The sequence below is a fragment of the Epinephelus fuscoguttatus genome, linkage group LG8 (assembly GCF_011397635.1).
Source record: "Epinephelus fuscoguttatus linkage group LG8, E.fuscoguttatus.final_Chr_v1".
NCBI lineage: Eukaryota > Metazoa > Chordata > Actinopteri > Perciformes > Serranidae > Epinephelus > Epinephelus fuscoguttatus.
The window spans coordinates 21489684-21505819 of NC_064759.1; the positions used below are offsets into that span (position 1 = coordinate 21489684).

General features: G+C 42.1%; 1 pseudogene; it reads right to left on the reverse strand.

The window, feature by feature from the left end:
* LOC125893341 (myelin-associated glycoprotein-like) overlaps window positions 1-16136 on the reverse strand; it is a 48183-nt pseudogene that overhangs the window by 16177 nt on the left and 15870 nt on the right.

The window sequence follows — 16136 nt, forward strand, 5'->3', positions numbered from 1 at the left end:
CTGTTGAACGATTGCGGTCATGCTTGAAAACAGTGGTTCCCAACTAGTGGTGGGTCACGGTCCAAAAGTGGATCGTTGGCCCATTCTGACTTGACTGCAAGTGAGTCACAAACATCTCAAGTTTGTAGAAAATACAGTTTATTTTAAATTACAGTGAATTTCCAGAACAGAGCTTTTATTTTGAAGTGCTGATTCCTGCTGTAGAGTTGAGTGACTAACGGACAGCTACTTAACAGAGACAGCAAACTAGCTGGACCACATGGCCAAACGCCAAGTATGACATTGAATGTAAAACTGTGTGGACCTTGAACTAATGACTAAGGAGAAATCTGGACCCCGTGACTGGACCAGCTGGGAACCACTGCTTTAAAAAACATCCACTATTTGGAACAAGAATTGAGCAGTGGTCTTTCATGTCAAATTCAGATGTTTTGTGAACCCATGCATCCACCCCAACCTCATCTCTGACAACAAATACCCTTTTTCAACAGTCATGGGCTGGCTTGGCTTGGCTTGGCTTGGCTTGGTTTAGTTTAGTTCTTGCTGTCAGCCCAGCAGATATATGCATTTCCATTACAACAGGGCTACCTGCTTGAATGTGTGGGCTCTAGTTTCCCGGCGCAGCGCAGGGTGGCGCAGGGTGGCGAACCCCGCGCAGAGCTAGTTTCGAGCAGTGCAACCCGAGGCACGCTCAGTTTGGTAGTTTGGCAGACCGAGGTGTGCTGAGATGGGTGTGGCGGCACAGCAGGGGGAGGTGCAAACAGATCCAGCTTGGCACAGTGACAGTTTTGTGCCAAAAGGCTTCGCCGAAGGTGCGCTAAAAGCTCGCCAGCTGAAACCAGGTCTACTGTCAGCGCAGGCAGAGCACAGCCTGTGTAAGCCTAAGTTTGGCTGACTGGCAGACAGTGCGCACACGTCACCAAAACCTCACAGGCAAGTTTCCAGAATATCAGGCACATTAACGATGCAATAAATACCCCCCCAAAAAAACACTATTCAATGCAACTATCTACAATCAGCACATAAATGTATCTCTATATCGACTGTCCCGTCACATCTGATGTCAGATCAAAGGCGATTGGCACCGTTTGGCACGCATAATGGAAACCCAACCTGATTTGATTAACACAGCTGCTCTCAGCCAACCACAAACAGCCACAGCATCAGATAGGGAGTATATATTCAGCATCTGTCATCTTAGAAAAGTCAAAAGAAAAGAAACAGAGTGAGACTGCGAGAGAGAAAGAGAGACAGCGCACGCACGAGAGAAACGCAACATTGATTTTCAATTGTGGTGACCTCCTCCCAGGCTACCTTTGCATCATCAGCCCGTGGAGGTCTGCTCGCAGTTCCGTATATTCGGACACTGCGAGCAGACCTCCTGGACCAAAACATCAGTTTCCTCCTGGGAGAAGTTTGGCCGTCTAACGCTGCTGCTCTCTTCTGCCATGGCGAATTGAGTAAACTCTCATTACACCTTCGCGCGGTGCATTTAAAGGCGAGGAGAGGGGCTCATTTGATTGGTTTGATGTGTGTAAAACCCACTCCACGCCTTCTCTCCTCCCTCTTTCTGACTTGCACAGGTAGGAGGGACGGAGGTGGGAAAGAGGAGTAGCTGTGCCAGGCGCACGGTGTGCCAAACTTGCAAAATCCGCCTGGCCACACCCAGTTGGCGAAGCGCAGGTGCGCTGCGCCTTCACCTCGCCTGGTCTGCGAAACTAGATCCCTCTGTCTTTAATTGATAACGGCTCTTGAGTGATGATGTTTAAAAGCAGCGGGCTGATCCACAGTTAAAGTCCCCTGTAATTTTTGCTGCATGTGTTTTTCCACAGCAGAGCAGGTAAAAGAAGTTCACCTGTTGGAGGTGAGCTGTTTGCAGAGGTGCAGTAAGAGCCTGGGGCCGTATTCACAGAGCGTCCTAGTACAAAGAGTTGCTCCAAGTGATCTTAGTATTGTGACATTTTCTAAGAATTTCCCCTTAAAGTTAAGACTAGGTCCTTGTAAATATAGAAACAAAACTGGCAGGAGTATGGAGGAGGACTTTTAAGAGTGTCTTCAGCAGGTGGAAGTGGTGGAAAGACAAAGTGGTAGGAGAGAAATATTCTCCAAACGCTGGATGACAGTGAGTAAATGAAATGCAACAGATTAGATTGTGCAGGGATAATGTTTGTGGTCGATCTCATTAGGGATACACACACATTTCCCACCTAACGCTATAACACCAGAAATAAAGTAATCAACACTGAAATATTTGGAAATCTGGAAAAATAAGTGATGACTTGGCTCTATCTAAACCTTCCATCAGCAGAGAGATCACACTAACAATGACATCACTTTGACAGTGTCATATTGTGATGCAGTTCATTTAATTTCCACTGGGTGTCGACACCTTGCAGGTTCACAAAGGGGCATGTCTGTGACAACCAATCACATCTGTTAAAAGAAGGCATCCCACCTAGTCTGGGGCCGTTAGTGGCCGTTTTGGTAAGGAACCGGAACCAGGGCGAGTGAGACAGGATACGGAATTCGATGGATGGGCCTTTCCGTCAAAATAAAAGCACTTTTAATTTAAAGAATATAATATACAAGAAAAGCCCCAATCCATTAAGTTAATCGATTTTACACCCCTCATCATCCCAAATCGATGGTGCTCCAGAATTTAAAGTTTTACTTTGGTGAATTTGGTGAATTCCGCATCCGCTCTCTGGACCGGAACCAGAATCCAGACGTGACGTGAGGCTACATCCCACCTAGCAACGGGGCTAACCACGTCTCCTCACTAAGGTAAAGGTTTGTGTCCCTTCCTTGCTCAGAGTTGCTCTTAGAACTTTCCTAAGTCACTCCTAAGCTAAGACTCCTTACTAAAGGGTTTTAGGCTGAGTTAGGAGCTCTCTGACAGTGTTCTCAGAATGTTTGTGAATACAGCCTCTGTTGTTTGCAGCTCTTAACTAACACCTCACTGTGGCTGTTTCTGCTTTTACTCTTCCTCCCTGTGGTATTATTAGACTTGGCTTTATTATAGAGAGGCTGCTAACAAAGTTCTGTGAATTCAGTTTTTTACACATTTCATCTTACAGAGATTCCTCACAATAAAAGTATTTTGTTATGTAAAAATTTTAATCATGAAGCCGCATAATAAGGAAATGTCGAGTTTTCGAGCAGCAACTTCACACAACTTCTAATTCAGCTGAAAGAGAACATGAAACAGTAAAATAAAGCAGATATCTAAAGTAAAAACAGGAAGCAGGAAACCTAACACCTAGAACCAAACTCCAAAACAGAGACTCAGTCAGAAGCTACAACAGTACTGAGAGCTGAACACACAGAGACTTTTAAAGACACCTTTCTCTCTGGTCTCCTGGAGACAGAGGTGAGTAGAGTCTCGCAACACACACAACTGGTAATGAAAACACAAACTGGTGCAGCATGGCTTCACTCGCCACGGCTAAAAGTGACAGTAGAAGAGGCCCAAAAGTCAGCTTGTCCTTTTCTCCTGTGGTGGCAGTTTCTGCTAGACAAAACACACAGAGTCAGAAACTTGTCTTTCTGTAAGTTTAATTCAGCATCTGCAGATGGACTCACAACAGTTAAGAAGGAGCAGAGTGCAAAGAGTGAGCCCTGAACACAGGAGATGTCAGATACTTATATACAACAGCTGAGGTCAGGGGTCTTTAACAAGCATTGTCAGAGAGGCGACAAAGCAGTTTGGGTCATCTTATCTAGTCATGTCCTCGGACATCAAGTAAAGCACTCACAGCTTGTTACACACTGAGTAAATGTCATGTAAGGCACTTGTGCTTGTGATATCCTGACAAGACATAAAATGTAAAGTTACTTCACATTCTTTCTGCTTAGTGGCACATAGTACAGAAGCCTGAAAGTTTCCATTACATAGGTTAAATAGATTTTACATATTTACATAATTTATATTGTATTGTTGATTACCTTTTTGATTATATGAATAATTTCCATTTCACTCCCATCATAATTACCACAGCCTCTACGAGTGCTGTCATTCTTCTTGGTGGGATGGTCTGAAGTTTGTCCTTTGTCCTCTTAATTTGGCTTCACACTCTTCTGTCAATTCCCATGAAGCCAGTCATGAGAAAGACTCGGACATCTCCTCATTCAAAAAAATTGCTTTTTGTTTCAAATAAAATGTACTGCTCTCGATCAGGAGAGCTTTAATACCAACAGTAGAAAAAAAATCGCCTCAAAAATGACTACGTGACAGTGGTATCAATACCTCTGATTCATTTTAAACCAAAAGGAGCATTACACACTTCATAGAGGAAGTATTTCTGTTACATTGAAAAGTGGTTTTGTGCCCACCCCCTGTAGAAAATGTATTTACAAACACTCACATCACTATTCTTGTTTGCCTCAATATAATAATGACAAGAAATACTTAAGTAAAGTTATCTGATACTTATCAAGATCATCATCAGTGGAAGTGTACATCGTCATTTTGGAGTTGTTTGGGCAATGACATCATATTCTGGAGATATGTCTCTACGATTCATTGACATGTACGTTCTGTCCTCTTCGTTCGGCTTCGCATGCTGTCTGGCTCTCCTTTGAGAAACAAAAGAAAAAGTCAGGATATACATATGCATGTGAATATATTTTATATTGAAGTGCTGCTGTTCATGAGCAGAGCTTTTCAACCAACAAATATCATCCAGTGCAAAAACATACCAAAGCAGCGCTATGCAGACTGTGAAGAAGACGTTCACACAGAGAGATACACCAGCAACAGCCAAGAGAAGAACTGTCATAAGACATAACCAAATAATAATATCAGTCTCATATATATAATAATCTACATCTCAGAGCTCTGTTTGAATGTTGCATTTATGAAACAGTAAAAACATTGTCCACTAAATAAACTAGACCTGTCAGGGTATATACATTATGAAGGTTTGACATTTGATACATAGACTGCACTGTCACTTAATCAGTAAAACAGACCTTGACTTTGTGCAGATGTTTGAGGCTCAATGCCGTTGAAGCAAAAGCGTTGACTGGCAGATCCAAGAGAGTTGGAGCTGCGGCAGAGCAGGGTGGAAAGATTTTTCTCCTGTGGTTGATCCACAGTAAGGTTGCTCGTCAGACCTGTGTCACTTAGGTTGCTTATTGCAAAGAGTGATTGACCGCTGCCCCGTCCAAACACCACTGTAAAGTGCGAGAAGGATTTCCCACAGTCCTGCAGGAACATCTGAGCTGGGCTTCAGCTATGGTGCAATGAGATGAGGGCAGGATCTGTGGGGAAACTGAAACACATGAGAAAACAGACTTCAGAAGGTTAGAGTCAAATAAAGTCACATTTAATCAAGTTTGCAAAAATTAAATACAAAATGTACTGATAGAAAAATAATTGTTGAAAAGTGATGCAAAGCAAAATGTTCAGTTACCACAAGAATAAATGAATTGCTTGTAGCCATTTTAAACCAGGGTTAGGCTAGTGTTACCAGAGTTAACGAGCAACATATGTATTTATTTGTTCAAGTATTTATAATTAAACTTTTATGTAGATATGGACCTGTAGTAATATGAACTAAATTTGGCAAATTTATGTCAATTAGTAGTTATAAAGAATAAATTATATCACTTAGAAACCGATCACGGCATTGACTGGGAGTCAGAGCCATTGACAAGGACTCAGTTGACGGATGTGGAAAGATCAAAGAGGCCACCACATGGGACACCAAAGACCATACATGAACAGTCATGGTTTTAATCTTCCTCCATATGCAATTGCATGTTATCACGTGACCAAAGATCCTTGCTGTTTTGTCTCCTCCTTTTGAGGGAAGATCAAATATTAGAAACACCTCTCAGTGTGAAGTTTAACCTCTCTATAAGTGTTTATTTAAATAAATATGCATAATACAGTGTCACATTAAGTCTTCATAGAGATTGAGTAATAAAATGTCTAAATTAATGCAGTAAATAAGCATATCAAATTAAGAGCTGTACGAAAAACTAAATAAAACAGATAGATAAATTAATAACTAAACAGTCAAACTTTTCTATCAATTTACTGAAATATTGCTTTACCTAACATAAAACTTATGAAATGTGATACTTACATTGAACATCTATTTGGCTGTTGTTTGATCGTCCAGCTCCAAGATCATTTTGAGCCTCGCAGGAAAACAGATTGTCGTCTTTAGATGCTGTAATGTTTAAAACAGCTCCAGCCTCAATTAAAGTCTCCTGATCTCCATCAGCTCTGTACCAGGTGTAGGTCTTTACTGGCGGGTTGGCACTGCTGCTGCATGTCAGAGTCACATTTCTGCCCTCGGGGACTGGACCAGAAGGATGGACTGACACCACTGTGTGTTTGGGGGAGTCTGAAAAATGAGTAATGAAACAAAAATATAATTATCCTCTAATTGGTGTTATCTGATATAGAAAACCAATAATTTACAAAGATTTCAGAATGACTTTGTTTTTGGTTGAGTGTCAACTGAAAACGAATTTCATTATTGCTTAATCTGCTTATTAATTTTTCTATTTATAAATGCATTGACGTTAAATATTTAAATAACAACTGAATGACAAATGATTTCAGTGTACTGCAAAAAGTTGTAGCTATTAGGGTATGCAGAATGTTTAACATTTGATACATTCACTGAACATCTATTTGTCTGTTGTCGGATCGTCCAGTTCCAAGATTATTTTGAGCCTCGCAGAAAAACAGACTGTTGTCTTTAGATGCTTTAATGTTTAAAACAGCTCCGCTCCCAATAAAAGTCTCCTGATCTCCATTGGCTCTATACCAGGTGTAGGTCTTTACTGGCGGGTTGGCGCTGCTCCTGCATGTAAGAGTTACATCTCTGCCCTCTGATACTGGACCCGGGATGGACTAACAATGTGGTCTTTGGGGTGAATCTGAAAATGATGAATAAATAACTTGTATTATTTATAGGTTTAAAAGTAATGTGTTTTTAAGTGAAAGTAGAATATGTTAAATGTGAGTGCTGACACCTTTTGGGTTGTTGTTTTTTTTTTTGTGAGGGGGATGTTACCAAATCCACTTTGCTGACTCAGCTCAAGTTAAAGCTTGGTGCAGCATCAATGGACAGTGAGTGAGAGCACAGCTCTGCCAAACAAAAAAAATTACAATTTGCCAGAGGCCAATCTCGGAACCCACTAGCTCTCGATCTAATGACAATAACGCCTCTAAAGCCTCTAGGGGCAACATCTAATATTTTGGGGGTTCTGGTTTAGCCAATGGATATTCTGGAGGAGACATAATCTTGCTTGCGCAGGTCATTTCAGTATGTGGATGTGGATACATTTTTAAAAGGCTAAATCGTCATCAATGTTGGTGATGGGTTCCAGTATTGCATTTCAGCCAACGTGTTGTGCCTCTCTTGCTCTCCACATGGACTGTAAAGCTGCCTCTTAAATGTGATTGTGTGTGAACGCAAAACAGTAGAAGGCAACAGAACAGTTCAGCTATATTGTTAATAATTCTAATGAATTTAAGGACAAATGAACTCACATGAAATGGCAGCTGTTAAACTTGTGCTAACAGCTGACCCAGTGCTGCCATCTTGTTTGTTGTAGGTGGCAGTACAGGAGATTGTCTTTCCATGATGGAGGTGAGAAGCAGTGGATTCTCCTGCAGTGTCTCCTGACTGTCACCCAGGCCGGGGGTCCATGTCAGAGTTGGAGGATGAGACAGACAGGGAGCTGGAGCAGAGCATGTCAAACTCACTGAGGTTCCCTCCTTCACCTCCAGTGTGGACGGAGTCAGAGTCGGTCTGAGTGGATCAGCTGGTGGGAAGGTACATTTTGACCAGTCACTGAATAAACAATCATTTCTCTCTATTTGTTATGCTATTTGGAATAAACAATAAATGCAAAATATGATGAAAGCAGTTCTACAAGGGAAGAGAATGAAGTGTAAGTAAATGGATTTTAAAACATACCTCTGACTGAAAAAGAGATTTGTTCGGAAAAATCAAATCTCATGCCTCTGCAGTCCAGTCTGAAGGTGTACTTTTTGTTGTTGTCAACAGGTTGTATGTTGTTCAGGGTTGTGGTGCAGTCTTTTTTGGTCAAGTCTCCTGTCAGTTGTCCGTTGTTTGTAGTTGTTTGTGGCTGGCTGCTATCAAACACAGTAACTCCATCTTTTTTCCATAGTGCTTTACATGTGTTATCTAGCTGCGATTCATATTTGTTCTCCATGTCAAAGGAGCAGGGGATGGTCACACAGGATCCACTAACAACCTCTATAGTCTGTGGTATTATGACCTTAAACACTCCACACAGGGCACCTGAAACACAAGATAGAAATCTTTGAAGAAGAGCAAGTGAATACTTCAAATGAGGATTTTTTTTTTTTACTGTTTACTGGTTGCCTTAGTGCTATATATTATTATTAGAATAGGTCAGAATTTTAATGTTAATTATAATACATTACAGCAGAGGACAAATGCACTCACATGAAATGTCAGCTGTTAAACTTGTGCTAACAGCTGACTCAGTGCTGCCATCTTGTTTGTTGTAGGTGGCAGTACAGGAGATTGTCTTTCCATGATGGAGGTGAGAAGCAGTGAAGTTGACAACAGAGGTCTGGACTTTAGTTTTGTCCTGATTCTCCTGCAGTGTCTCCTGACTGTCACCCAGGCCGGGGGTCCATGTCAGAGTTGGAGGATGAGACAGACAGGGAGCTGGAGCAGAGCACGTCAAACTCACTGGGGTTCCCTCCTTCACCTCCAGTGTGGACGGAGTCAGAGTCGGTCTGGGTGGATCAGCTGGTGGGAAGGTACATTTTGACCAGTCACTGAATAAACAATCATTTCTCTCCATTTTTGATACTATTTGGAAAAAACAATAAATGCAAAATATGATTAAAGCAGTTCTACAAGAGAAAGGAGTGAAGTGTAAGTAATTTCAAAACATACCTCTGGCCAAAAAAGAAATTCGTTCAAAAAATTCATATCGTAAGCCGTCGCAGTCCAGTCTGAAGGTATACTTCTTGTTGTTGTCAACAGGTCGTATGTTGTTCAGGGTTGTGGTGCAGTCTTTTTTGGTCAAGTCTCCTGTCAGTTGTCCGTTGTTTGTAGTTGTTTGTGTCTGGCTGCTATCAAACACAGTAACTCCATCTTTTTTCCATAGTGCTTTACATGTGTTATCTAGATTTGATACAAACTGGTCTGTCACGTCAAAGGAGCAGGGGATGGTCACACAGGATCCACTAACAACCTCTATAGTCTGTGGTATTATGACCTTAAACACTCCACACAGGGCACCTGAAATACAAGATACAAATCTTTGAATCAGAACAAGTGAATAATTTTAATAAGGATTTTTTTACTGTTTACTGGTTGCCTTAGCACTATACCTTTTTCTTAAAATAAACCAAAATGGTAACTGTAAAGATTGTGCCTTGTCCCCACAGTAGTTTTTTCCCCAGATGTTCAGATTAAAACCTGTCAAATTAAAGTTCCAGGAAAAACCAGCTGGATGCTGTTGTTGCTCACTGTTTTAATTTTCTGCAGTATATATTACAGGTACTGTTGCATTGTGGTGTGAATGCTTGACTTGAATACTTGATTCAAACATGACTAAACCACTCACCTTGCAGCAGACAGCCAATGAGAAGGAGAGTCAGAGCTGCAGCCATCTTTGTGTGTCAGGAGAGGCAGAAACTCTGGAGATTTTACATAGAACAATTCACATTACTGTGTTTAATGTCTAATTATTTCAGGTTTGCAGAGGTGATGGAGAAATGTTTTGCTGTCTCTTCTTCCTCTTTTACATCAATGTGGAAAAGGCTTAAGGGAAGCCTGTGAGGGATTCTGAGACACTAATACTCAGATGAATAATATCACTGCTTGTAACTTAATTCCTTTATTGATCAATGAAATAACTTGCAAATACCCAATCTGCTATGAAACTTTGCTGATGGACATTTCCAACAAAAGTGTAATGTTGGTTCCATTTTTCTGCTGACTCTGAGAGATTTGCAAAAACAAATTGTATGTCAGACACTTTTTAACGTTCGGCCACAACAACCTGCTTTTTAAAGATGCAGAAGACATCATGATAAAAAGGAAAAAGAGGAAGCTAAATGTAAAAGCCAAACGTGACAAACATACTGTGTCTGTTATTTGTCTTTTTGTTTATTTACAAAACTACAATTTGTTTCAGGCAACAAAGGTATTCAACAGTAATAATGTCAAAATAGCAGCTCAGAATTTTCAGTTTTGGATAAAAAGTTCTCCACCTTTCACCAAGTGTAAATGACCGCTAACTCCTACAGTTATAAGGCCGAAGTTGCCTTCTATTTCTATTTGATTTACATTTGCTGTTTATATACATATATATATTCTTTATTTTTTGGTTGAGAGTTAAATGTTTACGTTTTGAATTGGACAGCTCATCCTGTGTAGGTACCCGCATTTCCCTCAAGGTGGCAAATTTCCCCTTTGCTGCGTAGATTATCCGCCCATGCTAAGTTAACTAGGTGAGCCCGTGTATATTAAATCTACTCACCTGTTGATGTAGTTTGATTTGCCCGGTGTGTTCGGCGGAGACACACACACAGAAGAGTAGAGCAACATTGACGCTATTCATACGGCAAGGAGATTAATCCACAGTCGAGACGACGAGAAACGGTCTGAAATCTTGGGTAACACCCTTGGTGAGCGGAATGAGGTATGTTAAGCGGTCTTAATTGCCTTTACTGCAGGTACCACGGGTTTGAGTTGTCCACTCACATTGTTTGAAACGTTTTTGTTTGTTTGTTTGTTTAGTTAAGGGAAATGTCATTTAGAGTTTGACTGAAGGAGGGGTAATGTATTCATGTATTTCAATGTTTAGGATTGCTTGTTTATTCACTGTGTGTGGTATGAGATTTATATAATGTTTACTCTCGGTATACCTTTGTTAACTGGACATTAGCTCCAAAAGAGAGGCTATTGTCAGTCTAATTTAGTGACTGCCTTTTAATAGTTGTTTAATTCAATTTATTACTTGTGTATTGTATTTTGATATGACTGTAAACTGTGGATCAATGTACATTCTAACTTTGTATTTGTATATTTCTCTATAGTTTTCACGGTGCTTTCATGGTGTAACGAGACGGTGACCCATAAGTACAAATAAACAAACCGTGAAGCATCAGTTTGGGACTCTGCAATTTTGTTCATCCAAGCCAAGGGCTGTTACAGTGAAAACTCAACGCTACGTCGGAGACGTCCAGCCAGCCTGTATCGTCATCAGAGTCAACCCAGTCTACATTCAACTGTCAGGCAAGAACGGAAAATCACGTGTCAAAGGCACACACATCACAGTTGCAGTGAGAGACTTTAACAAGGGACAATAAAGAGATTATATGCATACACATGCAAATTGATGATTCCACTGCACCACTCTCATTAGTTCAAAGGTTGAGATTCATTTGTTTTAAGTGTGCTGTCCTAACAAAAAAAAAAAGGATTCATTTGCTAAAGAGTTTAAAGCAGTATATGTGTGGTTATATGTGTTAATGTTTCATACAGAAATTCTTGGTACCTGTCTTTAACTAAAGGTTATAAAGGGTGAAATAGTTGAGTTGTTGAGCTTTTGTAACACTTCTGCTCATGACGTTTTATTGTGCCTGTTTGTACTAAAAGCTTCTGAGTGTCTAAATGTGTTTTGTAAATGTCTGGTCAGAGTATTATCCCTTATTAGGCTAAAATCAATACTCACAAAGGTTTATTCCAGGCATATTACATATAACACTCAAAGTTCACAGTTAATAGTCAAACTAGCCACACAAACCAAACAAAATGTCACTCTATGCAGAGGGATCAAGCAAATCTCTCGACATGCAACAGGACAGACCAAGCTCTCGTCAAAAAACATTAACTGAGAAGGCTCGAGAGTTACGTGATCAGAATGCCAAAAACACAAAAAGGCTTTTAATAAGGCTTATGACTCTTGGAAACAAACAGCAAGAGAGAGTAGGACAGCTCTGAAATCCTCCTGCTCTCGATGATCTCAACAAAATAGAACAAGAAATCTGCACAAAACGTGATGTAGTACAACGTCAGTATGAGCCCATTTTACGCAATCAGATCACCACTCCAGAGATTGTCGGCAGAATGGACACCTGTGCCACTCTGACTGAAGAGACGCTTGCTCTTGTGAGTCATCGAAAAGAAACTATGGATGAGAACTATAATGAGCGACTTGAGAAAGAGAGAGTGAGAATCGCACTAAACAAGGAACAACATGGGTCCGTTTTTGGTCTCACAAAAACTGAAACTGCAATCTCAGAGACACCACAAGAATCAAGCTACTCAGGTTCACTCTCCAGTAGCTCTGAAACGACTGGATGCAGAAGCGGAACTTGCAGCCAAACAGGAGCAAGTAAAGGTGATGAAAGCCATCCAGACTCAGAAATCACGACTCAATGAACTGGAAAGTGAATTTAAACTGGAAGAGACAAGAATGCTGGCAGACATGGAGCAAAAAAGGGCAGTGAGACGATTAAAACTGGAAGAGGAACGGATAAAGCTGGAGCAGTTACAAGCAGAGAAGGAAGTCCAGGTAGCAGCTGCTCGAGTGAGAGTATATGACAGTGCTGGAAGTGACTATGAGGAAGGGATAAACCCTGAAACCAACACTGCTCACCAGGAGACCAAACCCACAGCTCAGCTGGACCCAAGCGCTCCATCATTCCAACCTCAACCAGCCTTTTCTTGCAGTAACAGCCCCTGAGGAGACTGTCAATCTAGCCCAAGCAATAGCAAGTTCACTAAGCATAAACCGCCTGCCTGTGCCTGAACCTACAACATTTAACGGAGATCCCATGGAATTTGTTGACTGGAAAATGTCCTTTATGACTCTTATCGATCGCAAGCCCTCCCAGCAAGTGAGAAGATGTTTTATTTGAAAACTTACCTCACTGGAGAAGCACGCAAAGCTGTGGAAGGATTCTTTTACAGGAACTCAGAGGATGCATATGTAGGTGCCTGGAAAGTCCTACAAGAGAGGTTTGGGGATCCATTCATTGTGCAGAAAGCTTTCAGAGACAAGCTCACTAGATGGCCCAAGATCGGTGCAACTGACCCTCTAGCACTCAGAGAGTTTGCAGACTTCCTGCAAGGATGTGCAGAAGCAATCCCACACATCAAAGGGTTGGGCATCTTGAATGATTGTGAAGAGAACCACAAATTGCTCAAAAAATTACCAGAGTGGATTGTGCGAAAGTGGAGCCGAATCGTTGTTGATGAATTGGATAAGTCTGGAAATTATCCAGATCTCAAGCAATTCACAGTGTTCCTGAACAAAGAAGCCCGGATAGCCTGCAACCCTATTGCCTCCCCACTCCTGATGACCTCTAAGACTGCAGATGAAAGATTACTCAAGAGAGCCAGAGCCCTCAATACAAGCGCCCAAACAAAGGAACCTAACCGAGACATACAAGAAACATCCAATTATAAGGTAAGACCACCATGCCCAGTTTGCAAGGATGAAACGCATGGCATTGCTACATGCCCCACCTTCTTCCAGGACCATGGAAGATAAAAAGGCATTCATCCATGAAAATCGCCTCTGTTTTGGATGCTTAAGGAAGGGACATACCACCAAAGACTGTAAAAGGCGACATACCTGTAGCACCTGCAGTCGCCGCCATCCAACCTGCTTGCATGAAGAGTGGAGACAAAGGCCAGTGGAAACAAAGAATGACTCAGCTTCTGCAGACACCAGCACAAGTGAAGAAGTTCACAATGTCGTGTCCTATGCTTCGACACAACATGCCCCGGCTACTTCAAGCATAGTTCCAGTCTTGGTGTCCTCAGTACAGGAGCCACAGAAATAAGTTCTTACCTATGCATTACTCGATACGCAGAGCGATTCAACATTCATCCTTGAAGATTTGCTCAAAGATTTGAATGTTGAGTCTCAATCAGTGAAGCTGAAACTCAGTACAATGACAGCTGTCAATACAGTTTTGTCAAGTAAGAGCATTCGTGGTCTACAAGTCCGAGGACTCCATTCTGAAAAACATCTCAAAGTACAGCAAGCTTACACCCGTGGCTTTATCCCAGTGGATAAGTCTTACATCCCAACAGGGAAAACAGCATTACTGTGGCCTCACCTCAAACACCTAGCAGACCAACTACCATCACTTCAAGACTGTGAAGTGGGGCTATTAATTGGATATGACTGCCCATCAGCACTGGCCCCGCTTGAAGTTGTCATAGGCGGTGAAAATGAACCCTTCGCACAGCGAACTGAGCTAGGCTGGAGTATAATAGGCTCATCTAACCCTCATCTGGACAGGCAGGGAAGTCAAAGCTTCGTGCATCGTATCACAGTGAAGGAAATGCCAGCCCCACCCGTCACTGATGTTTTGAAAGCCCTGGAGTCAGACTTCAATGAAAAGACTTGTGAAGGAAGGTATGTATCTCAAGATGATGTTCATTTCATACAGTTCCTCAGTAATAACATCAGACAGGGGGATGGACACTTGGAGATGCCCTTCCTTTCAAGAATAGCAGCCCACCTTTGCTGCCTAATAACAAGAGACTAGCCATCGTTCGCCTTCAGGGTCTGAAAAGGAAGTTGAAGGCCAATAAACAGTATCATGACCACTATAAAACATTCATGGAGGAAATAATCAGCAAAGGTAATGCAGAATTGGCACCTACACCAATTGCTGGAGACTGTCTGGTACCTACCTCATCATGGCGTTTACCACCCCAACAAACCTGATAAACTAAGAGTTGTCTTCGACTGCTCTGCAAAGTTCTGTGGTGTTTCTTTGAACGACACTCTGCTGACTGGACCTGACTTAATCAATCCTTTGGTAGGAGTCCTTTGTCGCTTCAGGAAGGAGGCTGTGGCCATAATTTGTGACATTGAGAGAATGTTCCACCAATTCCTTGTCACTCCTGAATCCCGAAACTATTTAAGGTTCTTATGGTGGGAGCATGGAGAATTAGAAAGGGAACCACAGGACTATCGGATGGCAGTCCACCTCTTCGGAGCTGCCTCGTCTCCTGGATGTGCCAACTTCGGACTGAAGTACTTGGCACGGCAGCATGCAGTTAACCACCCAGCTGCGTCAGCCTTTATCGAGAAAAACTTCTATGTCGATGACGGTTTAGTCAGTGTCGCATCAGTTAAAGAAGCCAAGACATTGATCACTGATGCACAGGAGTTGTGCAAGAGAGGAGGGCTACGCCTCCATAAGTTCAACTCCAATTGGAAAGAAGTCCTTGTTTGCGTGGATCCTTCAGAAAGAGCAGCGACCATTGAACTTCTTGACCTGAAGATGGATGCAGCTCCAACAGAGCATACTCTTGGCATTCAATGGTCAATAGATTATGATACCTTTAGCTTTAATGTTAGACCAAAGGACTTGCCTTCAACCCGCCGAGGTATCTTGTCAGCGGTCGCCTCTCTGTACGATCCACTTGGGTTCATTGCACCGTTTGCTCTAACTGGAAAATCTATACTACAAGAGCTATGCTGCAGAGGCGTTGGATGGGATGATCCGTTGTCAGAGGATTTAAGATTACGTTGGGAGGAGTGGAAAATAGGTCTTCAGGAGTTGAAGGATGTTAAAATTCCAAGATGCTACCACCCACCAGACTTCGGTAACGTGATCAGAATAGAACTGCATCACTTCTCCGATGCCAGCAGCAAGGGGTATGGCACGTGTTCGTACCTTAGGTACAAAAATGACGACAACACAGTTCACTGCAGTCTTGTGATGGCCAAAGCAAGAGTGGCACCACAAAGGTAACAAGCATTCCAAGGCTGGAGCTCTCAGCTGCTGTGATTGCAACTAAAATAAGTGTCATGCTGAAACGTGAACTCGACATGGAAATTGATGAAGAGTTCTTTTGGACAGATTCCCAAGTGGTGCTGGGATACATTAACAATGACGCACGGAGGTTCCATGTGTTTGTTGCAAACCGGGTTCAGCTGATAAGGGAAAACACGGATCCCAGTCAGTGGCATTACATTGATACAGCGCGACCCGGCCGATTATGCTTCCAGAGGCCTTCATGCAGCCCATATCTCTGCTTCCAGTTGGATTTCAGGACCTAAGTTTCTCTGGGAGCAAGAAGTACATCCAAACCCTAACTTCTCAAGGGAGCTGCATGTTGGTGACC